At 47.3% G+C, this 25,853-nt stretch overlaps 1 protein-coding gene across 3 annotated transcripts in view; it reads left to right on the forward strand.

The window, feature by feature from the left end:
* Nucleotides 1–25,853, forward strand: part of LOC143208348 (uncharacterized) — a 315,575-nt gene that overhangs the window by 116,590 nt on the left and 173,132 nt on the right. Inside the window, exon 1 of one of the 3 annotated variants that reach the window (XM_076422731.1) lies at nucleotides 853–871. The exons of the other annotated variants lie outside the window; for them this stretch is intronic. The gene's annotated coding sequence lies outside the window, so the exon portion shown is untranslated. Of the gene's footprint in view, nucleotides 1–852; nucleotides 872–25,853 lie in introns of those variants that run through there. 3 annotated transcript variants of the gene reach the window in all.

Below are 25,853 nucleotides of genomic sequence, written 5' to 3' on the forward strand. Positions count from 1 at the left end.
GTCAAGCAGAAAAGTTTCGGTCGAGTGAACGGAACGATCCGCGCCGATACACCGCGTCCAGCTAACTTTTATAAATAACTTATGGCGATTGAAAAGGATAAACAGCCGACCGAGAGGAGGGGACGGGCGGATTAGTCGGCTCCCGGGACCGATAAAGATAAAGCCAAGGAATTTTCGAGCCAATTCCACCGTCCCACCCCCGTCCCAGTCTCTCGTGAATTCCGACACTAATTTACAGGCGATTTATACCGATGGTAACAGACACTAATCGGTAGATTGCCAGGCTTATCGCGAAATAAACAGTTTCTACCTCGATTGAAATCTACCGGCTTTGAATTGAAATTTATTCTATTGATCATCTTAATAGAATGAAAATAGTATTACTGTATTTTTACGTTCTTCTTTTATTTTATTATCACTCAAACGTGATTGCGAACGTAACGTCTATTGTAGCTCCTTTTGGGCTTTAGAATCCGTAGCATGCGCTGTAGAACAGTATCTATGAAAATGATGATGCACTTACCATTTTGGAGGTATTTATAATTTAATCGAACCAATTCAGAAACTTGCCAGCAACGATTTTCGCAGAATGTGCTTGCCCGGGAGCTTAATTGACTTCAACACAATTGTACGGAAACTAATACACGGTTAGTTACGAAACAAAACTTCATCGCTACAGCATCCGAGAGTTCTGTAACAGAGATTAGCTGCGGTTTCATTTTCGACAACTTCGTTCGATTTTTACGTAAATAAACTCGTGAGATTTTTCCTTGGTATTATTGAGATCAGCCTATTAATTTTTCGCTGATCTGTTTGTTTCAGGTGAGCTTGGGAATTCCACTCTGTGAAATCGTGCGGCTGCCTTTATTGTGTGAGTAACAGTATAAAACGGTATTTCAAGTGGAACTGGTCAACTAACAGTCGGACCGTGAAGGAACAGTAGTCAGGCAATGTATGCGAGAAGATATTTCAAAGTGTGGGCAAATTAAAACATGCGTAAAACTTTTTTCAAAGCTTCTTGTAACTTGAAATTCTTATAAAAATCGTTGAGAATATTTGTATTTGTGGTTTTATCCAAGGATATGTATGTTTTCGTCTGCTCCACATTTCTGGACCATAAATCATCATGTATTGATATTTTCCTCAGGAGACTAGGTTCGACTGAATACAATCTATACGTAGTATTTTCCAGTGTTGGCCAGACACTTTGCTTTATAGTACTGGTCACTTGCTTAAAGCGACACTTAATTCTGCCATATTCTTAAACCGTCCCATATCGATTTCATGTATTCTATAGGAGAGTTTAACTGAATGCAACCGATAAGTAGTATTAGCTACCATACTATCAGACACCACGCTTTATAAACGTCTCGCTATAAAATGATACTGTGTAAAGTAAGGGTGCCATAATGCATTGTATAGCCGCGATATAGAGGTGCTATACACTCCCGTATGCAAATATATGCAGCTGGTGATTTATTTTTAGTAAGAAAAGAAACTTCATGTGGCTCATGCAAAGATAAACGATCTACTACAGATCACGCAAAGTTTTCCACGCGTTCGGCTGGCTTTCCCTTATTAGTCGCACGTATAATTTATTCTTTAACACATTTTCCACCTACTAAAACATGTTATAATAAATCACCCATGCATTAATAAGATTTCTGAGAAATCCCGTATTACTTAAATTACTTTTCTGAACAAATCAAACTCTCGAACATCGAAGCCGACGTCGCGGACCACGATGCGTTGCTTCCTGATAAAAGCTGGGCGATCTAAGGGGTGCAAGGTAGCAAAGCACTCACCCCCTGGTGGTCGACGTCAGGTCGGCTTCCTGCGGTGCAGCAAGGTCGGCTCCTCCAACCCCTGCCTTCAAATCAGAGGGGTTGCAGAGAGTACGAGAGAGAAAGAGAAACAGAGAGCAGGAGGAAGAGAGCGATTAGATGCGGCCGGCCGATTAAGGCATCGATAAATAATATTAATTGTTGGGCAACTCTCGCGCCAACGGCAGAGCCCCTCACCCCCAGGCGACCCCTAACCTCGAGACCGTCCGAAGTGTGGGAGGGTGGGATGCGTTGCGTTTAATCAATACCTACGTAATGCTGCTGCGGATAGATGATGGCGATGGCGGAGTGCGGGAAAGACGACGGTGTTGATGGAAGTAGAGCGAGCGCTTGTCTGTGTCGGCGTCGGCTTCGGCGTCGGCGTCGGAACCGGCTTCGGCTTCGGCGTCGGTGGCCGCGTCTGTGGCGGTGGTGGTGGCGTCGGCGGTACCGATGCTGTTGCTGTAAGTTTATTACGGAAGCCGGGCCTCCTCGACAACCTGAACGCAGCCTCGAGTTGTGTAATTAAAATTAATAATTCCGCGGCGTCGATGCAGCCTCGTCAGACGACTCTATTTGCCTCCCACCCCCCGCGACCTCTACACCCCCGCGTTACGCAATGCTCCTGCGTCTCCTGAGCCTTCTTCTTAACGCCAGACGATATCTATTTCTGCCCTCTGACCACGCGCTGTCTTTCAATTGCACTGAAAATGTCAAAGGTGAGCCTCTGAACCCGTTGGCAGGACATAATGTGTTCAGAAGCTTGTACAAAGGCTTTGAGGTTGTCTAGGGTTGATTAGTTGAAATTCTGGATTAGCTAAGTTGACTATTAATCTCGTTGACTAGTCATCTCGTAGCACCTTCCTTTTTCTTCGAATCCTTTTACATGTCATTCAAAAACTGTACCCAATTTTAACAAATCCCGTTGTTTCTTTGAAGTAAACTTTTCGCGGCCAGGGTAACACGCTTAAATTTTGTCAAGTTCTCTTCGGTAGTATCGTTAGGGAGTTCTTGAAAGGGAGGAGATACCTTTGGTTTACTCGTCCTCCGGAACTCTTCTCGAGCCACGGGAGCCCCTATTGGAAATTATTTTTCTTTCGGGCGGTGATCGATACCTTGTCTCTGAAGTTTCAGCGACGTACGTGCCGTCGATGTTAATTAACGCCGCCGCGCCGCAGCCACGCTTTGTTCCGTATCGCGTGTCTTCTTAACGAAGTTGCGCCGCGCTCCCTGCCGGCCTTTGTTCCTGACACTTTTGGTTGGCGGGGGCGTCTGGGGACTTCGATGGTTCCGGTAGATAATATGAGGGCGCTGCGCCACCGAATCGTGTGCAACTGGATAACATTTGTTTTTGGAAGATTTGCCTTTCTGATCGTACTTTGTCAACGAAGACAATGAAGGAAATACATTCAATTCAGAACTAATTTTGGGAGAAAATGTAAAATAATTTCAGGGACCTCGACAGACATTTTACGTAGAATAGATTTGTAAGGCGTTTAGCATCGTCACGAGGCGCCGGGACGCGGACGCCAGGCGATAAAGTTCGCGCATCTAAAACTGGCTCAGCTGTCCCGGGAACTTTCGTCGACGACGTTCGAGAGCGAGTCGGTCCGATAACGCGTGACAGACGGCGGAGCTGTTCGAATGTGGCAGCCAGACAGGAAACTTTGTGCCGGAAACGTCACGTCACGACGCCTCGTTAAGGGAGAGCGGCTCCGCGGAATCGACCGTGAATTTTTCATCCCGACTTTCGGCTCCCGTTGCAAAACGGAAAAAAAGAAACGTTCATTCTCAAACCCTGGGCACGCCACCGTACAAAATAAAAGATTGATGCGGCACGCGCCACCACCGTTGGCTTCCGCTCGAGCAATTTTCTGCCGTGACAGAAATCGAGGAAACGTGGTCGAACGTTTTTCAACCGGAGAGAAAGAGAGGGGAAGAAAGGAAAACTGTGTCTGTGCGGCGCTCTTGATCTTCTGCAGATGTTTAGGGCAAAAAATGAAGCGTAAGTGTACTATGTTGTTTCTTTGTGTGGGATTCGAAAGAATTGGGGAGAATGGACTACATATCTCAAATGAACTATTAGACTGGTGCGAGTATAGGACACGACCGATTGGAGATTTCGTGTAACATTTTATCAATTCAAAATTTTGGCTAGCATCTCGAGTGTAACATCTCGACGATCGATAGCAACAATCTCCGGATTAGTCGGTGTACCGAAAGCTTTTCCTCTCTCTCTTTTTCTCCTCTCTCGCACTCGCTGGCGATCGGTTTTTGCTTGATTCCCAACGCAGACAAAGTGAATTATAAAGTTCACTTTCATCCCCGATTTGCATTAATTTCAATCACTCCTTTGTACAAGTTTCTTCGAGCGAGAGCTTCAAAACAGCGCGCGAGCGCGGAGAACTTGCTAAACGAGTTCGATGCTCCGGGCAGTTTCCGTTTGCTCGACAGCACTTTTCAAAGCAAGGGTTCTTTCGCGGTGGTTCTTTTCCGTTCGGTTTTTTCGCTCAAAGGCGCCGGCCAGAGGAGCCTTTGAAGCAAGCCGACGCGACGGCCACGCGTGCGTATCAATCATAGTTGCGAGATTAAATTACCTTTCAAAGGAAAAATAACGAATTATCCCGAACTGTGGACGAAACACCGAGCATCGAGTCCTAGCGCACGCTTTGTATACTGCACGCGATTTTATACTACTACTCTCCATTTTTTATTCGGCTCAATTAGAAACCACCTCTGGAGACCTTTTGATCAATCGTACGAAACAGTAGACATATTATTATTTCTATTTTAATCGAATGCTCTTCGTTCAGTATTTTTACGAATAAATCAGAGATTCCGAAAACCCAAACGTTCCCATTGCAATTTCCTCAAAGACCTGCTATCGAGAGTTGATCAATCATCAATTAGCTGTTCGAAGAGCTCCGCTGCCGTGTGACAAAGATGACCAAGCGTTCCCAGGGCGCACCGCGGCGAATTTTATTGAGCGGCGGGTCCATTTGTCGGGTTCGTCACGGAGTCCTCGACTCGGCGAGTCCCCAGGATGCGTGAAGCCTGAAGCCGCACTCGCGGCAGGCGTTTTCGGAGCTGGAGGATCAGAGCGGCAAGATGGCACGGGTGCTTGAGACGAGTACTCGACCCACGCAAGTGCTCGGCCTCGGCGCGAGCATTCGCGCACTCGAAACCACTCGCTCGTACGCTTTCATTTTTCAACGGCGCCGACATGGTCGACGTCGACGTCGACGTCTCGCAGTCGCGCTCCCCGGGAACCATTGCGACAATGAACGTTCTAATGCGGTAACGATTACCACGTCGGGCAGCGTTTTTCAGACGTGTGTGCCGAGAAACGAGTGGCGGCCTCGAGTACTATAACTTCCGAGAAAAACGCGTCTCGGTTGTTAAATTTTATTAAAATCTTTGATTAGCATCTGCGTCTTCTTCTTGCAAAAAATTGCAATTGATGGAAACAATTTCTATGTATTTTTATAAAGATCTTCAGGCTGGTCATATACTGTCTATCTCGTGTATGCCATGTCGTTGCCAACGTGTTCTTAATATCAATGTTTCTTTCGAATATTAGAGCAAGAGTATACGCATCTGTCTCTTTTCTCGAACGTGCGAAAAAGAGGCACAACGTCGGACGTCAGCCGAATCGGACGAAAACGGATCCACTGTGCTCGTACCCTAAGAAGATCTTTCTGTCCGAGACGGGAGTAACGTCCCCGAAGGCCGAACTTGTCAATCATTAACAAGGTCGTATGCCCCTGCAGTTCCTTTTTAGAGACCTATGGTTGCAACGGAACTACTACCTCGTGAATCTTGAATAAGTTTATTTTTTGTGTGCCTGTTCTGCAGTTAGAGACGAGCAGAATAACGAGAACACATCGAGCGTTCTAAAAGCTGTCGCGTCAAGGGCATTGCTCGCTTTGTGTCTGACATTGTACAGGGCGATCCACAAATAACTGCAACACGAGCAACATTATTTTTGTATTACTGGTTCGATGCTTCGAAGAAAGTTGGAGAGTGAGAGCTTACGTGAATGATTAAACTGCCTGCAGCAATTTCGAACGAGAACATAAACCAAATAGAAGCCAATTAACTTTACATAATAATTTGAACTACGATTAATTGAAAGCTCCTTGCGAATTATTTAAAATTCGAGGGAAATTTCGACTGTCCGCACTCATAGTGCGTCCTACAAGTAGTCTTGAATTGCTTGGTGAGCATCAACGTAAATGGTCTTCTGGTGCAGGTTATCTACAGTACAACCGCAAACCTTGAGCGTCGAGTGGTCCCGATCGATCTTCCCGGAGACGGGAGCGCTCACAAATTTTAATTCAATTTTCATAGGGAACACGTCCCCATTGAAATTACACCGCAATTGCGAGGACACACTGTATGTACGAGTCGTCAGACGGCCGATCGAAAACCTCTGGAATTATTGAGCAGCTTTACTGCAGACGGCCGTTCAACGACTATAGACAAACAATCTCTGTAGTAGCTGTACTTCGCTTCACAAATCGCATTAGGGAACGCGCACAGTAGACCCGTTTTCGTCCGATTTGGCCGATGTTCGACGCATCTGACTGTTTTTTCAAGCGTGCGAAAAAGAGACACAACGTCGGACGTCGGCCGAAACGGATCCACTGTGCGCGTTCCCTTAAACGCTCTCTCGTTGCAATTTGCAATTGAATTCTTCCCTGTCGAACCCTTGTCTTCAAATTCATAAATTCGCTTCTTAGAGATCTAAGATTCACAGACGATTGTTTCAGCAATTTCAATTGTAATCCAATAAATTTACTCGAGCAACCTAGTCTGATATTTTTTCTATTGGCAATTGTATTAAATATTTCGAAAAAAATGGTTAATCCTGTATTTCTCGGGAATAAAAATTGGCGGAACAAACGTATCGTGCCTGTAATTTACATAGCATTCGACGGGACTGAAGTGGCGGCGGTCGCAGAAATTAGCAACACTAACTAGAACCGCCGATGGCCGACCACGGGATCGGATTTTCTGAAAAGGCCGGAGTTTCGACTCTCGGCGGAAACAATGGGCGATACAGGCCGGTTAGCGCGCAAACGATCTCGCAAAAGGGGTCAAAGAGCTGCACGGAAAGGGCACTAAATTCGAAAACGATTGAAACTACCGCGGCGCGTTGTCCACGAACGGAAAGTCGCCAGCACGGTCCCGTGAAAGCAACAACATCATCCAACCCGGTAATAAGATTCGCTCCCTTTGTGCGCGGCTTTCATCGATTGTAACTATAGCCCGTTACGATGACAAAGAGAATAGTAACGCGGTAACGATCGCGGCTATCGGATTCTCCATTTAAATTACAGAATGTCTCTCGAACGGTTTCGTGCGGGCTCCAAATTAAGAGGGAGCCCGACCGAATGAAAAGTCGATGTATTTATTCGCGTAGGTTGATCGCGCAATACTCAGATCATAGTCTGTTAAGTGTCGTCTAATGAAGTTGATTTTTCACAATGAACCTTATTCCACGTTCGCTCATCCTCCGCTTTTTCAAGCCAGAAAAAATGTTTTCACATACTTGAATAGTGCAGTAAAACACGGTAAAAATGTGAAAACGGTTGGTTAGGTATATTCGTGAAAATAAATTCGCAAACGTGCATTAATTTTCAGCGGCTGAACATCCCCCTTTAACAAAAGGGACGGTAAGGAGGGCGAGACCGATGAAAATTTCATGTGAACGTTCATCCCCTGGTACCCAGGACTCGTCTAATTCGGCGCATTGAAAAACGCTGCGGCTTTTTCGGGCCGGTTTTTCACAATTTTTTCCCTCGGCCACGACGGAATAATTTTCACGCTCGACGGCTGGCAATACCGCGCACCTACCCGGTACGCGTGTTACAGATACGTAATTCCGCTTACACGCCGTTAATGCGATGCAAATTTATAAGCAAATTTCAGCATAACCGCGCGCAGAGTGCGCAACAGTTTGCACGCCGGCCCTTTATTATGCACGGTTACGGTTTAACGGCGATTAAGCCCGACGTAATCAATTTCGGCGGCGCACTTCGGACCGGAAACGGACGCTGGGTACGAAAGCGCCGCCATTTTTCTAATGGCCCGAGGAACTGTCTTCAACGGGGCTGACTGTCCGTGAACTTGGTCTTTTGTCTCGGGGTTGTTCAATTTTTGGTTCATTCGATTTCTTCGTAAGCTTCATCCGTTCCATGGTTGTCCAATTCATCCTACTCATACCATTTATCCCATGTCAAAAGAGCCTTTCATAGGAAATGGACGCATTGGTCGTAGAGTGTTCTGATTGAACTACTGCTGTAGAACTAGTTCAACTGCCATGACTCCGAAAAAATATCACTGTATTCTCTAACGATCGCACAATCCAACCGCTCCTATTAAACATGGCTGTGTTCAGTACTTTCGTTTTAAAAAATTCCCGAAAACCATCTCGACGAAGTACCCTCACCGTCCGACATGAAAGATTGGATATTTCATCCGTGACTTGCATCAATAATGATAGACGATTAAATGGTTAAATAGTGAAACGAGATATTTGCAACTCTGATGTCTTCGATATATTGAAATCCGTACTGAAAGTCACTCTGAAAGGCAAGCGGGATCGGCTGCAATCTCACGGAACGCGTTTTCACGGTGGCAATCGCGAAAAGTGTACTCTAATAGGAGTAGCAATACTAAACGGAGTCGGGGCCGGAAGAATCAATTTCCAGGGCGGTCGTTAAGACGGAGGAAGTTTCTTTTAATGCAATTACCATAACGCGCCGGTCTCGATCGCGTGGTTGGGCGGCGCGCCGTGCCGCACCGAAGGGAGAAGTCCGCGGAGCAAACAGACACCGGGATGACTTTAAGCTTCTCGAGTGGCCAGGCTTCTTGAAATTGACCGGCCCTCGACGACGCGACCTGTCTCCCCTTCAGCGAGTAAACGCTACGGAGGATCGCGTGGGTGGACAGGAAATTATTTTCGGGAAATTCGCGGCTCTCGATCGATTTTCTTCTCTCTCTCTCTTTCTCGCGCGCGCGAAACGTCGGAGTCTATATCGCCCCGGAGAAGTTTTTAAAGTGACCCGACGGCTGCCCGACGTAATTGACGGAAAAACTTATCGATACTTTCGATACCGATCCCCCTACTTCGATACCTCTCCGTCGAGCCATCTCGCTGAAAACGATCGCCTTAATTGCTTTAGCTCGGCCTCCCGTCTATTCGTCCGCGATGCAATTAATCCTCGACGATTAATCGAGTGAGAGAGAGAGAGAGAGCTCATTCCGTGATACATTTTTTATCGGTCGCGATATGACCTATAGCGGGCTATAAACGCCCGCTCGTATACCCGCGCTGACGGCTGTTATGGTCGCGCGAACCCGAACGAGCCTCATGTGAAAAGAATTCACAAAATTGTCGAAAATTCTTGTTGCTATTATCTACGTTTCAGTCAGCCATCTCGCAAAATTATCCTGTAAATTTGTAACTCGAGTCACGGAGCGGTTTTTCACGTCCCGACAGTCGGGATTGATATCAATGGCGGCAAATTTGGCAGCAGCCTCGAGGCGATGGTCTTCCGGAACATCCGGTATCCATCTGGGAGCAAAGTTCTGCGGGAGACGGATTGGTTCGCGCCTTGCGAGCTACTTGCACGCGAAAGTTCGAATTGAAATATTAATTGGTCCACGGGGGATGTCGGGCTCTGCTACTGCGCCCGCGTGCACATGCACGCTGCACATTGCACACGAGACCAGGCCACCGAGAGTTCACCTATGCATTTATGTATGCAGCCATCCGCTGACATGCGTATGCATTTATGTATACAGCCGCGTCTCGGCCGCGTATACAGGCCGTGCCACTTATTCTGACCGTGGAGAACTTTCCTACCCGTTGTTTGCATAACAAAACTCTTTCCCGAGGAAATTGTTTCGTGCCCCGAGAGCTTCGCTGCAGAAAGCTTCTCCTCCCTCCGCCCCCTTATCGCGCCTCGCCCCCTTCCAGTTAACCGATTTGGTAATGGTGCATTCGTTGGATTGCGTGCACCGACGTAATGACGATTGGATGAATAACAAGTGGGGAAAACGTTGGTAAACATTGCATGAAAAATTAATCGAACGGTCCCCGCTCCCGGGACACGGAGACGATGTTATGCTTTCGGAGCCCCGTTAGAAATTGCTCAGAGCACTTGCACACATCTCTCTCTACCGGTTTAAAAATCATAAGATTTCATTTATTTATTTAATATAGACACAATCTTCCCAACCATAAAATTTGTTCATTCGCAAATCACGAAAAGAAAATATACGCAACAACTATATTTCCGATCAAGTATAGTCCTTGTGCCCCGATACCAGAAAAAGTGTGCTGATCAACAACCGTGGGTAGCATTATCGGGCCGAGCCGGGCCATGCCGTGTGACCGTCCGCATAGGAATGGCGCGGACAACGCAATAATTAAATCACGAGGCGGGCACGGGCTCGGTCGCGGGCTTTGGCACGAGCGCCGAGCGACGTTGCAATTTTATTTCGACCGCAGAATTTCATTCGGCGAGCAGGCTGTACAACGAATCACAATTATTCCCCGCCTTATGTATTTTCAGCGGGCGCACGTACAAGCAACGCGGGGCCAACGCGACGCTCGTCAACGTCCGGCCACCGACAGAATTCCATTTTTGCAAAAATTATTCTTCCACTTCGCGCGCTACGACTCCGCGCAGTCGCAGATCCTGCAAGGGGTGGCATCGTGCCCGCGGAACATAATAAATCATTCCTCTCGTTCCACCGGTGGCCTCACCCAACAATGCGAGGCCAGCCTTTCACCTCCCGGCTACCGCGGCAATTAAACGAAAAAACGTGTACGTTTCGATTAAACGATAACCACCGCGTTTCCGGCGCGACGTGTCAGCCTTCCAGAACCCCCTCCGCGCGCGATTATCGAACGCGACGGGGTTTTAAACCCCCACGTGAAAAACGAACATTATACCAGCCGTGTTAGGTTTCCATTCGGAGAGCTTTTCTTCGTCACGGCGCGAATTAGATGTTTCTCTGCCGTTTTGCGAATGCGGCACACAATTTCAAATAGTTATAAAGAATTTTATATAATCGCGTATTCGATGCTGGAAATTGTATAACTTTATTTTTGAAACTTGGTTACGACCACTATAGTACATGGTAAATAGACATTAGCCATTCCGCAAGCCCAGTAAATTAACCAATGACGCGGGGCAGCTCTCAGTCGAGCGATACCGTAGAAATCCCGTGTAGCCATCGCTCGCAGCATCGTTAACTGATTCGAACATCCTAATTTCCATCGATCGAGGCACACACGGGCCGGGGTTCGAGGGAGTCTCGATTACAAGCAGGAATCGTGGGCGTGCTCGATTCCGTCGTTGGTTACCGAGTTTACGGTCTTCTGAAGATAGGTGTGTACGTGTATCGGCCCCGTGTACGATAACGGGCGCCGTTGTAAACTGCCCGGGAAAGAGATGCAGGAACAGATGCACCGATATAACTCGGAGACCACGGTGCTGCGGCCCACCGTTCCAGTATTTGTCCTGTATTGCCCTCGGTAAAATATCGTAGTTAAGAACCGGTCGTGGGAACCCGCGCCACTCCTTATTAATCACAATTATCTGCGCTCCCTAATCTGTGAGAGGACGGTCTACGGTCGTTCGACGATCACGGGGCTGGCCGAGGGGAAACCGATGGACACTTGAGGGCGCCATAAATCAGCCCTTCCCGACGAACACGGCCGACCAGATTTATTACTCGCATTAGTTATTATTTACTCGGCGGCGTTTCAAATTCTCGAGTTCTACGGTGATGGAGCCCTCCCGGCTGTTTATCACTTGAACACCTGCTAGAATGCGATCGGGGTCGACGTTGATATCGCTATGCTGGTTGAAAATCCGAGAGGGAGTACCCTTTCGAGAAGTTCACCGGAACTGGTTTTTCGAGATTCATCTTTAGCTGTTCTCACTCTGGTCTTCAGATTTTGCCCACGACTTTCTCCGCCGTGGGCGACTTGAGTCGTTTTCGTTCGAGACTAATTTTTTTCACTCTTAAAAAAAAAGAAAAATTTCTGCCACGTTGAAAAACTCATTGCCGCTGACGATTCGTGAGAAAATCGATGGGAACAGCATTCCATCTCGAAAACCGTGAAACCTGATCGGCACGCGATGAAAGGTCCCAGCTAACGAAAGTCGGTGGAACGGCGAAACGGCAGTAAATCAGCCACGGAGCTGTAAAATCATTAGCGTTAATAATCGAGCGGTGGGAACACCATCCCCCGATATTCAATTACGTTTTCCCGTGGCTAGCACGCGACGAAGGTGAGACGGCTATCTCTGCTATTGACATTTCGCTTGGTTCCGTTGATTTTCTGGCCGCCTTGTTATCCTCGCGGGCAGCCGGCGCCCATAAAAATCATCGTACACCTGTCGAGCCTCGGATCGAATATCCTTTCGCTCTCGACGGATCGCCGTTTGCACGTCGATCGATACGCTGCGAGCTTTCTCGTTTTGAGAGCTCGCTCCAATTACGAGGCCATTGGTAATTGTTTTCGCAGTACGTGGGACAGCGATCCACATAATTTTAGCTATCGAAATGACTAACATTATAAAAGATCTATACACTGTCCATTTTCTTCATTGTAGTAGATAATTGATTCTAGATGAAAATTGCTATATTTGAAACAGGAAAATTAATTGCACGAATTCATTTGTACACCTAATTCGTAGTTCTCGGATCACCAGCCACTCCATGTTGCTGGGCAATTCTGAAACCGATGAGGTCCCAAAAGCGCAGGTTTTTATTTCGGCGAAGCTGTAAATAGTGCGAGCAATAAACCATTTTTTCAATTTATAGACAGGATATTCCAGCCTGGAGCGCATCGAAGTGCAGCTGCACCGCGCGTTTCTAAAATAGCAGGGTCGAAACGAACAATGCGAATTTAATTACCAGATGTTGCCACACCGTCGGAAGCTATTTCGAAGCCGCTCAGAGATTCCAGTTCCGCTGGCCCGGATCACAATTCGTCGAGATTGTTCTCGAACACCAAGACACCGTTTTACGGTCCCCTCGTTCTTATATTTAAAACCGCGGTGAACGAACCCACCGCGAGTTCATAAGCGGAATCGAGGATTTTTAAAACGGGGGCTAGTGAAATATTGAGCGCCTGTAATATCCGAGTGGTGCCAGGTGAATATATAAGGCAGGTTTAAAATTGTCACGACGACGAAGCCGAGCCATCGAGCACGCCGAGTTATTCCAAGATGACTGCGGAGGAAGCGGAGTTGTCAGTCTTGGATTTTATCCGAGTAATTGGGTCTCCATTTAGCGACGCGTCTATTATTATTAACAGAAAAACACATGTCTATTACGAAAAACGACGGAAACGTAAATTTCCGCTTAAACCAGACTAAGACCAAAGTTATCGTGCCGAACCTGAACCGGTTAGACCGGTGTTGGCCGGGTCAGAAGCGACCCGGCTCGCGCGTTTGCAATTTAAATGATATTCAGTGGTCGGGTTTTATCTATGGATATCGTGACAGGTTCTTGGAAGCGTTCTAGCATTACGGAGAGCGGGTCACAAATTACCCGGAGCTCTCCTCGCGGGGTAATTGTTGTAATTTCGCAGTGCCGCGATGGTCTCGCGAAACGACAGAGAAAAGAAAAACGAGGAGCACGCGGCTCAGGCCGTGCCGGGGACGAGCCTACTCTAGTCGGTTCACGCCTTTTGCATGTCGATAGCGATCTGAGAAACGGTTAATAACTTTTCGCTGTGGATGGATAAACGCCGCAGTAAATCGCCCTCCCCCTCCGGAACTGCAGAGTGATTTCGAGAGGTTTTCGCGGTAAAGTGCGCCTCGGCCGCTGAACCACACGTTCACGGAAGCCCAATAAATTCGTTTCGACTGTGCATTATTTAAGTCGCGGCCAGGTGCAACGACCCTGCAGACCGTTACCTGTTCCTCGAATATATTCTGTCGAATATGTCCTCCTCGAACATGCTCCTGATTTTCGAAAAGGAGCTCTGAAAAATTCAGAGATACAGTGAAAGAAAACGGGGCTGTTCAGATCGCCCGATCGTTTAATACATTATTCAATTAATTACCTGATCATTGCTGAAGTGCTCGACAAACTTCATTTAAGTCATTGCCCTTCACGCGCTGTTACGTTTTGCAGCTTTCCAAACCACACGATAAAGCAATGGATAAAGCACCTCGGAACTAAAATCTGCAATCTGCCCGTACAAAGACAGTTTAGATGCTGGTGGTGGCCACCGGAAACGACCGGCAACGACGATCGGTTAACGAGATTATTTCAGGTAGCTGCGGTTCGGCGCGCCTCACGAGAGGGAGTCTTCGCTTCCGGTATAATTAATCTCGTGAACAGAGAAGGGGGTGGGTTTCCTGCGAGATCCCCCGACGCGACAATGTCACCGGAGGCAGCCGGTTACTTCTTTCGGGCTAACTTGCCGAGGAAAATCCCAATACCGCTCGTTACCGGACTCGCCGTTTCCTGTCGAGACACACAACTTTCCTCGCGTCACCGGTGTCGTGGCCGATATTCCATGCGGTTCGACACTGGCGTCCAATAAAATGGAATAAATTCCGATGGACCAACGTGCCTGTAGATTTTTTCACTGAAATCGACGAGTCGTGTGTTCGGAACGTCGTGAGAATTTTTCTGGACACCCAGTATAGCGGCGATGGTCTATCGTGCAAGGGGATGGCATCGCGTTCGCGTGAGAGCAAGATAAAACGACGCGGTGCTCGGTTCCCGGGGAAATTGAGGAATCGGTGCATGCCGGGCCCGATTATACCTGGCGCATGACAAATTTCGACAATTAATTACGCGTCGAAGACACGAATGGCAATTAATACCGACCCGAGGCCTCGGCTAGGCTCGGGCGCAGAGCGAAAGGATACGAGCAAGATGCTAAACGCCCGCGCCGCGTCGCCCACGCCTCGCGCGGCGACCCTCCCCGTTCTCGGTGAACTTATAGCACGGAAGGACGTGTAATTTCCTGCCTGGTAAAGCGACTTCGGGCCCCCTCCTCTTGCCACCACGTTTCGCCGTTCGCATCACGGCGAAACCGGCCGACGAACCGTCGCGCGTCGTGCCGCACAGGCTAAAGGTGCGTTCTCAACGATTCAACACGTGGCACGTGAAATTCAGCTCCTTCCGTCGACGTCGGCGTCGGTGTCGCTTCGCGTCGGAGAGGCCGAGAGAGCTAACGACGCCACCGTGGTACCGGGGCTAATTGGCACCGAGTCAGGCCGATTAACCCCTAGAACGGGCTGCTTCTTGATTGAGAACAAATCCCGCGTGCTGTGCGTGATTAAAAATCAACTGGTGTTTCGTGGACGATCGTGTCCTGTAATGTGGAGTCGGTTCTACAATGAGCGCAGTTCTAAATAGAAGCATCCAGCAGCTGATTAAGCGGTCGAGTGTCTACATCCGCGGCTTCGTTCCTCGTCCGGTGACGCGGCGAGCCTTGTTTCTTCTAAATTAATGGTCCTCGTGAATCAGACGCGATTCTCATCAACGACCCCGTTTGCCGAACACATGGCGTGCCGGAATGAAATCACCGACGACTTCTTACGAACCGGATAGAAGAAAAAATACAACAACGCGCCCCTCGAACGAGATCGCTCTCCATCCTCGGATTGCTCGGAATGTTTCTTTCTATCGTTCTTTCCCGCTTTACAACAAGGGACACGAGAGACGCGTGTCCTTTTTTACTGCGAACGATCTCGGATGTTACCCAGCTGTTCGGCCATATATCAACACGTTCGTTCGTACTTGTCGTCAGAAACGAAAGTTCGACGTTATTTCTAATCGTCAAACCAACAATCGTCATACATCACCAATGGAAAGTTAGTTCGCCATGCTCGCGGGACCTGTCCGATATTCGCGGATTCAGCTGGCGAAACATGTGCAACGTGGTAAGGAATTAAAAGCGGAAGGACGGCGAAGATTCACGGCGCCGTTTGTCTCCCCTTACTCCGGCGTTTGTCAGGTCCGTGTTCCCGAAACTTTGAACTTTAAAGTTCGCGTCGCGAGAGTAATGCTTCCCGTCTCCGCAAATAGATATCATAACCGATACAAACGTGCGCTCGTGTTTGTGGAGATTCAGAGCGAAACATTTCTTTCTACGCGAATGGCTGCGTGTTGTCGCGAGCTACATACGAATTTATCACCCTCGAACCTCGTTCTTCTGCCGAACGACACCGAATGGGATCGCTAGTCAACGTCTTAAAACTATGCGAAGTCTAGATCACACCGGTCCTGACAGCTCTTTGGTAAAGCTTCAAGGTGGCAGCCTGCCAAAACGTTACAAATTCTTCTCGCAACAAGAAACCCATCCGTTGGTAACTTCTCCATTAAGTCGGGAAAATGTAACGTGTCTTGCCGAAACAGGGACCTCGGAGCTGGCCATTTTTGCGGCTGGGAATAGGATTTCAGATGAGCAGACTGTTGCGGATCCTATTCCGAGGATCTGCCTCGCGGAAGGTGCAATTCTTGCTTGTTCGGTTCTTACTTGTTTCTGTCAATGCTTTGGGATCTCAAACAGGCCGCAAAATTTTAAATCGACCAAGTTGGCAGGATGAAAAATGTTTCAACGCTCTGTTTTATTTGAAATCAAGTATTTCTTTCTCAGTGATGTACGTAATTATTAGGTTGTTGCAAATGAAATGGCTGTTCTGAATCTTTAACATAAACTTTTATTTTACAAGCTTTATTCATATTCCATTAATTGAAATCATTTCCATCGACATCAATGCACTTCTTCCATCGTGATACAAGTGCCTCAATGCCTTTCTGGTAGATTTCTAATAAACGTGAAACAATCAATTCATCAAATGCAGTTTCTACAGCACGCTCTTCTTTGAATATTTTTCCATTCAATAAGCCATCTAGGTGCTTGAAAAAATGGCAACCAGTAGGTGACAGGTCAGGCGAATAAGGAGGATGAGGAAGAACTTCACACTTCAACTCTGCTAATTTTTTTACTGTTTCTTTCACCACGTCTATTGACAAATGACGACTGTTGAACACGCAGTTTTTCGTCCATTATATCAATTTCCATTAAATCTTTAATAGCTGCTGGCTTATGACTACGAGGCTCATTTTCCAGATTTGTATCTCCGTAACGAAATTTTTCAAACCAACGCCTTATGGTCCGATCACTTGCTACACCTTCACCGAAAGCGGCATTTATGTTTTTCGCTGCGTCTGTCCAAGTTTGAACTCGTACAAGTAAATTATACGAATTTCCTTTCTTTCCATGATGAACGAAAATCGATTTTGAATCATGTATACTATACAATATTAATAATCTTATACAGCAAATTCATGTACGAGATATGTACTTTTCAAATTGTACAACTTCAACCCCATCTGTCGTGGAAAAACTGAACTACAAAGGCGGGAAGTTTCAGATGTGAAAAACGGTCATTTCAATTGCAACAACTTAACATTTTGACATTTCCGGGTTCGGAGGTGTGTAGAAGAATTGCTACTTGTGTAGAAGCCACACAATTCAGAAGAGTGTTTCCACAAAGGTTCCTTCAGGGTGGGTAGAAGGGGGGGGAGGACGGATCGCAAGAAGAAGCGAAAGGATCGGTTCGGGGATCGGGATTCAAGTGGCGAGACACTCGTTCACGCTGGTCGGACGTTCGACTTGCTACTAATCAACGTAATTCCTAACTTGTAAAACACACAAGCCGGTTCCGTGGTCCTTAACGAGGTTATCCCTTGTTAAGCATCGAACCCTTGCCGGATACGCTCCGTTCCGCTCCGCGCTGGCTTGCTCGCAAAAAACCGTGTGCGATCGCACGTGTCATTCGCTTACCGGAAAATGCTGCTCCGGTCCTCTCTTCTCCTGGCCCCCATGGTCGTCCAACTTCGGCCACGGAATCGACCGCTAAAGTCTCTTCGGAAGGAACTGGATTCTCCAATTGCATTCACTACACCATTTTACTGATAAGGAGTGATCATGACGTATAACAAAGATTTTTCAAAAATACTATATTACTAATTTCCTTCCATAATTTTAATCATTTTAGTGTTTCAAGTTTGGCCTGCACATTTAAATGCTTAAAATGCTCTAAAAAAGTGGACTTAATAGTCGAACAATGAGACCGTGCATTGGTAGGGATTTTTCCTAGAGCATTTTCGAGGGTGAAAACGAATTTCCACCCCTCGCAATCACGAGCACCGCGAAGGTACGTGTCCGTGTCTCCCCGATCTCCCGCCGCGCCGTTAAGAGTTCCTGGGACGCGAACTTTGCCCTCTCTCGCCTCGAAAACGAAGTTACGGTTCTTATCACGGTCGACCGATGCCGGAGTCCACTTTTTTTTCTCTCGGTCCCTTTGGTCTCGTTCACGGATGGAATTTGAATTCCGCTCCTAATCTGTCTGAAACTTTGCCCGCAGAACTTTTCGGCAAATCTTCTCCCCCCGGCAAAGAAAATTCGGCGGAATCCATTTTTCTTTGTGCAACCGGAAGTCGGAGACTGGGAACCGTTCGCGTTCGGTCGGGAATTCTGCTCGAATTTTTCTATCATTTCTTGTTTTTCTATTCGATTCGCTCCTCTAAATTTCAATAATTTTAGAATCTTTCCAAGCTGGACGAATTCAAAAATCTTCTCACACAAAAGAACTTTAGAAAGTGTTCATGGATTAAATGAATTTTGAGAAAACGTTTTTACACAATGAAGAATTAAAAAATTGTCCTATCCGAAAGAACATTAGAAGATGATCAGCCTGCTAATGGTCATTTGAAGAAAGTGGAGACGGTACCGATGCAGAATAGTCAACGTCGAGAATTCACTTGTGTCCGCGTTCGCGAAGGTAGAGGATGAGGACGAGGACAGCGAAACGACCTCGACGAAGCCACGATACAAGCCAGCAAGCCGACCAATCGGCAACGGGACTCGGATTCCTCGACAATTCGGTCGGCAGATTCGGTCGGGTCCGGTTACCCGGATGGACTCTAATCGCGTGCCATTGCACGCTAATGGACAGTTACGTTTTCCCCGTAACGGTGCTGGGACGCGGCCGAATGCCACGGGCCCTTATAATCTAATAAGCGGGCTCGAATGTTACTTAAGCTGCAATCAAGCCCATGGTAACCGAGCCGTTCTATTCAACTCCCGGAAAGATTTCACGGGACCCACTGACGGTCGCGAAATTCTAATTAGGGTCCTTTTGTCACTTGCTTATTCATTTGTCTGCACGAAAACAGAGTTCCCCTTGCGGACACACGAATAAGCCAGTTGTATACTTTTTTAAAACATTATATTGAGAAATTACAAAACTTGATTTATGGAAAATAATGTGTTGCCATTTTCGTAAGACTACACTTTGAATTATGTATACCCAAAATCAATTTGCACTACAACCTATCGAGCAATTCAAATTTTAATAAGATTTACAAGGATGCAACAAACATTATTGTTGCGATAAACCGTAGTCTGGCGATAAAGATGTGCGAAGACGGTATAATTTCAATGTGTAGGAACGTCAGGGGAGACAATCCGAGTTTAAGAAGGATCCAACGAGGCGCGGGAGGTACGTGAGCGGAAGTATGACCGTCCGCAATTAGGTTCGCACTCGAGGGCACGATTTCTCGGGAGCCCACCCCACAGATTGACCGGTTTTCCGGGTGAAAAGGGAAAAACCGGTCGCACGTTAATCCCTGGGGCCGCGAGAGACGTACCTGTTCTCCTTCTTCTCGGAAGAAGCAAGAGACTGAGGGAAAGAGAAGGAGAGAAGGAGAGGTTGGGGGAAGGGGACTTGCATAATTGCAGCGAATTAAATTCGTCTCTCGTGGCTCCGCCGGAAATCACTTCTCCTCACCACTCCCACGTCATTATTTTCTGCGCGGCTGCAGCGCCTTTCAGAGTTTACGTACTTGTCGTAGACCGGGTCGCTCGGGTTCGTTAACGAACTTCGGGCCCGGGTTCATCAGGTTTTTGTTAACGAGCCGCGGAATGGATTCGCTTTCAGGTAAAAACTTTCGCCTCCCCCGCCCATTATCTTGGCGGGTCGGAGCGGATCCTCGCGAGCGGACGCACGTGCTACGAATTATTACTTTATTCCGTTCGAACGAGCCGGAAAGTGACGTCCTGCATCCTCTACTATCTCCTAAGACCTGTCCCCTTACTCTCAAACTGCTTCGGTCTCTTCCAACGATGATGGTATTTAGTTTACACAAAAATGAGTTGGAGAGCTTGAATTAAAGGAGGAGACTCGAACTTCGTGACAAATTTCGGTTGACGAAGAAATATATCGAAATCGATTGTAGGATGTATTCGCATGGGAATGTTTTTATTATTATTTATTATGCACGGACCGAGGTCCATTTACAATAGAATAAAGAGTTACAATAGAATAAAGACTTAACATAAATTACTAAGAAAGGACATGCATAAAAGAAAAAAAAAACTATTGGTATAAAGGTACTGATATTATGAGTTAATCCTGCGTAATTTTTGTTTGAAAGTTTGTAACGACCCATTAAAATAGTCAATACTATTATACAGAGTGTTGGAATTCGCAATAATTCGATTTATAGGATTTGTTAATCCATATGTGGATTTGCATTTAAGTGTTTGAAAACCTGCTCGAGATCTCAAAGCACGTTCAGGTGCGTAAAAATTGATTTGCATAAGGAGAGAGGTACAATCTATATGGTTATTAATTAAATTAAAAATAAAGCTCTGGTCGGATACTCTTCTGCGAGCAGACAATGTTTCCAGGTTGACTATGGTTAATATTGTGGAGTAATCGTGATCAAAGATTGACATAGGATTATTAATCTTATGAGAACAAAACCTGAGAAATTTATGCTGCACTCCCTCTAGCATGATTTCATAATTTAAGCTATTCGGAGACCATATAACTGAAGCATATTCCAACTGGGGACGGACAAGGGCAATTGTATAGCAATCTAATTGTGCGTATTGAGTGAAAATCAGTAGAAAAGCGTAGTATAAACCCGAGTGTTCTTGATGCGGAATTAACAATGTTATGAATATGTTTGGAAAAGTTCAAGGTTGAGAAGAAAAGAATAACTTAAAAATAAAAGTTTTAACGTTTCAGAGCTGAAATTAAACGACGGCAGTTGACTATAAAACGAGTCGTCCAGGTAACAATTTCTCCGCGTCGTCCTCGACGATTTCGTCGGATTAAGGGTCCGATAAAAGTCTATCGACGCAGTCGATCAGACGAGATCAAGCAAGCGGGATCTCCTAAGTATGATCCAGTTCAGCAACGTTCGGAGGATCGATGCGGCAAGGAGCTCACGTTCTGGAGGAGTTACGAGTCGTGGGGAATCGTTCCCGTGTCCCGCAAGTAAAGTGAAATTAAATTTAAAGCAGCGACAGGATTTTAAAGTACAACGAGGCGAAGAATAAAATTCGATGTTTCATGGAGTGTAAGGCCGCGTCATTGGCGGAGATGTAGTTGCGTTTTCTACGGTGTCAGCGGGTCGTTCGAGGCTCCCGTGGACGTTCAAACGTGTATTCTCCGTGGCGCACCCGGGCACAGAACCCCATAAAATCGGCTTAGTTCGGCGAGAAGACAGGCCACGAGGAGGCAGGCGAGTGGTGCCGCGCAAACTCGGGCCCGGGGTCGAAGTCCTGGGGATTTCGTTTTGTAAAACAGTGGCATCGCGGTCGATAGCGGCAGAAGTCGACTCCGAAGGATCAGCCCCGGTCCCTGTTTTCCGGCTGCGCCGCTAGAATTTCAATCCCGATAATCTCCTGCCTCGATAATCGAACAACTTCGCGCGATCCACGTCCGGGCCAGTCCGATATTTCTTTTTCCATCGGAGTGAGAGCCCGTGCCGCCGATTCGATTAACCGTGCGATGCTTTCTCGCCCCGACCTGGGATACCCGCCCGGATAATCGTCGTTCACGGCTCGATGCGTCCTGTACTGTCGGGATTTTTATCAATTTCGGGGTTACATGGCCACTGGAGATATTGCCGGTTAACCATCTGCCTCGCGAGCTTCTTCCGAGAACCCCGACATTAGAACCGGTTTATTAATTTAATGGAAGGGGACGAAATTTTCTGCTCGAGCGACGCCGCGCCACGTTGGTTAGAGATTTTTTGAAAAACTTTATTCTTTAGGGTGGATAGTCAAACCATTGATCCCTGAGGATGTGTATTTTTGTTGTACAATAGGAGACACGATTTTGAATATTCTTAAATCGAAAGAATATACACAAAATGTACTTTAGAACGAATTGAAGAATGAATTATCAAGTGCTCCCATATCGGAGGTATTTGGCAGCCGCGAAACCCCGATGATCCTTTTAAGAATCAACCCCTGCGGTGCTGTCCGTTCCCAGAGTGCTAATTCTTCGGAAGATCTTCCCTGGCACCAGCGATTCCACAGCGGGAGAAAGAGGAGGAGAGGAAGAGATGGAATGGGGGAGAGGGAAAACGGTTTTCCCCGAAGCGCTTGTGTCCTCGGTCGCTTTGTACCGGCGCGGTGTCGGCGCCGCAAAGGAGACGGTATCGGGGATCCGGCGCGCCGGTATCGGGAAATCGGCTTAGCCGGCTACTCCCGGTGTAGCCAGCCGGTTCTTTTCCTAGGGCAAGCAAAGCTTCGTTCGTGATTTCGTGGATTGGCTGTGCACGGCTCGCAAACCGCAGCCCAGACCGCGGCTAAGGGCCGAGAGGACCAGCGACGCAAACCGGCAAGAATCGACGAAGCGCGGTCTGCTTTGTGGCCCCCAGGATGAACCTGCAAAGAATGTCCGGCCTCTGCGGTCGTCGAGGATCGATCAAACCCGACCCGGAAAAACCTCGAAAGCTCCCATCGACTTCCGATCTATCCGACTCGACGGAAACTGGCCGATTTTCAGCCGACGACTCAACGATCGACTTCGGAACGATCTTATAGGCATCTTTCCTTGTTTTGTTTCTACAAAATTCAGCTCAAAAATCTGAAATTAGCCATTTGATCAGGGGAATTGACTCGAATTGTTGGGAAAAAGTCGCCCTCTCTCTGCTAATACCAGATTAGTACACTCGAGTACAAAATGAACAAACAATATGAGACAGACATGAAATCAATATGAACTTTCAATCGAGGGTGTATATTACTGTGAATTCACAAGTAGGATTTCCTTTTTCCCCCTGACTATTCCCTGACACGAAAGAGAATCAGCGTTGATTTAATTAGGCGTTGAAGCGGAATTAGGAGTCAACAATGCCGGCACTCCTTTCTTTATCTTCTTTTTCTCCCTCATCTCTCTTCTCTCTGTCTCTCTGTCTCTCTCTCTCTGTCTCTCTCTATCTCTCTCTCGTACGTGTCTTAGTTTTATTACGTGGCGTTTTGTCCGGCCGGGTTTTTCTTCTTCTTGTTCTTCTTCTTGTTCGCCCGATGGCTTTTGTCCGAGCCGTTAATTGCGAGCGACCCCTTTCACGCTACCAGTTATCGCGAGAAGTCCCTCAGAGCTTCGTTTCCAGATTATATTAAACGTGAAACGGTGCGACGCCGATGAAAATTGGATTCACCGTGCTATGTGTGTCCAAGGCAATACTCCGAATGGCGTAAGATTTACCGTGGCCGGTTTTCCCCGGGCTTGACCCAAACAGACCAAGAAAACTCGTTCGCACCGGCGCGCCGCTTCTTCTTCTTCTTCCACTGTAGTTCCTCTTTCTCTCCCCCGTTTATTTTCTCCACTCACCTATAGCCTTCTTCACGCTTCAGTTAATTTACGACTTCGCTATTTCTCTTCGGGTTACCGGCCGCCGCGTTGTAATCCCTTGAAACGGCCCTGTTGTCCACCGGCAGTTCCTCTCCGCGAGGCCATCGTCCGGTATTCTCGGATATTCCGAAATGGAAAGTTGCGAGCGAGATTGACAAACGGGCCGATAGACTCTCGATCGCGATCGGGTGAGAACATTGTTATTTAACCCTTTGCAGTCGGAGCTATCTCAACTTAAAAATTAAACATTTCTGAATGTGTAGTAATTGATTAGATACCAACATATTTAATAATGTAAGCAATATGGAACCGATCCATTCGAACACCTGCGCAAGTACATTTCTTCAAAACTGTGTTTCCTCAGGAATAAGCGGAATGAGAATCACGGGTACGTTATTGTAACGAGAATGGTGCACGTAGGTGAAAAAAGCAAAAATTATGCGATTCGACCGCGAGACAGGACGCTCGATCATCCGCATTAATTCTTGTCGCGCGGGTATCGGTTTATCGCGTTTAAATGCGGCGCGATTTATCGCGATATCCTTATTGAATTATAAACACCGATGGAAGTGGACCTCACAATTACCATGGGGCGGTTACTCCTTCGGATCAGCGAAATTCGGATTAACGCGTAATAATTTCGCGAATTTCTCGACCGAGTTTCGAATCGGTGCATCGGCCTCTGTCTCTCTCTCTTTCTCTCTCTCTCTCTCTCCCGGTTATATCCGTGGTATCCATTCCCGTATTTCGGGGTTCCGTGCATAATAAACACGTGTAAATTGTATACGATTCCGGCTGAATTACCTGAATGTGTGCCGGCTATACGTTTCTATCGCGATCGCGTTTCCCCGATACGAAAATTCCGCGGGACGCGATACATAGATGCAGATATTATAAATCGAGGAGACAGCCGGATCGCCTGTTCAATTTCGCCGCGAGTACTCCGAATATGTATTCCCCGTGTGTTCATTTTTTAAGTTTAATTCATTGTTCGCCAATATTTAACAATAAAAGCGATGGGCGAGCCCTGTGCAAATAATATCGCGGAACGGCGAGAGAATATCGTTCGCCGCGAGAAAATTCTGTGGAGATCCGTCAAAGCCAGCCAACTGTGCGCTTCTTTGTTCGCGGCCTCGTAAATGACTTTTCTGAGAGCACCGTGCCTCGCCCAAGCACGCTCAATTATTTCCGCGGAACACCTGCACGAGCAAACACCGACAACGCTGCTCGATATCTCCGTCGCGACATGAATTATAAGCGTAGACTGTGGATAGGACAAAGACAGACGGTATAAAATTAGTTCGATAAATTCAAGATATGTTAAACCAGAATACAAGTAAAATTGAACGAGACTAGAATTAGATATTGTGTGCAGAAGGCGATACGGGAAAACCGTGATAAAATGCACGAGAGGTAGTAAAGGGGTTGGGCGAGTGGAAGGGTGGGTGAACAACAAGACCAGAGCTGGCGCGCGATCCAGACACCGAAATCAGCTTACGCCTATGGCAACAAATCTGACTTTGCAGATCGCGCGTCACCGGCTGATGCCCCGATTTACAACGAGCCAAGTGGCCGGCTACCTCCGCGGATATATTTCGACGGATTCCGGAAACGCTCGTCCAACCGGGGGCTAAATCGTCTGAAATATTCGCGGAAGAATATTTTCATCGGTCGATTCGATAGCCACCCTCTAATACTAATTTTTAGTTCAAAAACGAACTGAGAACTGCAACTTCTGCATTCTCTAAAATATTTCCTCGACGACGCCGAGGTTGAAAAATCGTGGGTCACGTTTGCTCGTTAGCTTTTTTTACTTCCGGCGTCATCGAGAACTCCTCCAAGCCAGGAAGTCGGCCCGGGGAAGAAAGTCGACACGTATATCGGGCCGTTGCGAAGAAGTCGAACGACGAAGAGGCGAGAAGCAGAAAATCCGCGGCAAGAAAGAGCAGTCCGCGGGAGGGATTCATGGCCGACGAACAATGCGGCCCGCGCTGCCGGGGGTGTGCGAAATTTCCAGGGGCTCTGGGAGTAGCCCGCGACTTCTTTTGTCCCGTCTGGCAAACGTACCGAGCCCCGAGATCGGCCATTTGCCAAACGAGATTGAAGATTTGCGCCGCCATGCCGCGTTATTATCGTCGACGCGTACAGATGACGAGCAACGGGAAAGAACCGCGAAGGAGAAGACGAAGGAGACGCCGCTGGCGCTCCTGGACCGGAGACCAGCGATCCTCATTGCTCGCTGCGACGAAAAACGTGGTCGAGAAGCGTCGTTCTTTCGAGCGACAGTTATCTGATGCTCGTCGATAAA

The sequence above is a fragment of the Lasioglossum baleicum genome, chromosome 4 (genome assembly GCF_051020765.1).
Source record: "Lasioglossum baleicum chromosome 4, iyLasBale1, whole genome shotgun sequence".
Classification (NCBI taxonomy): domain Eukaryota; kingdom Metazoa; phylum Arthropoda; class Insecta; order Hymenoptera; family Halictidae; genus Lasioglossum; species Lasioglossum baleicum.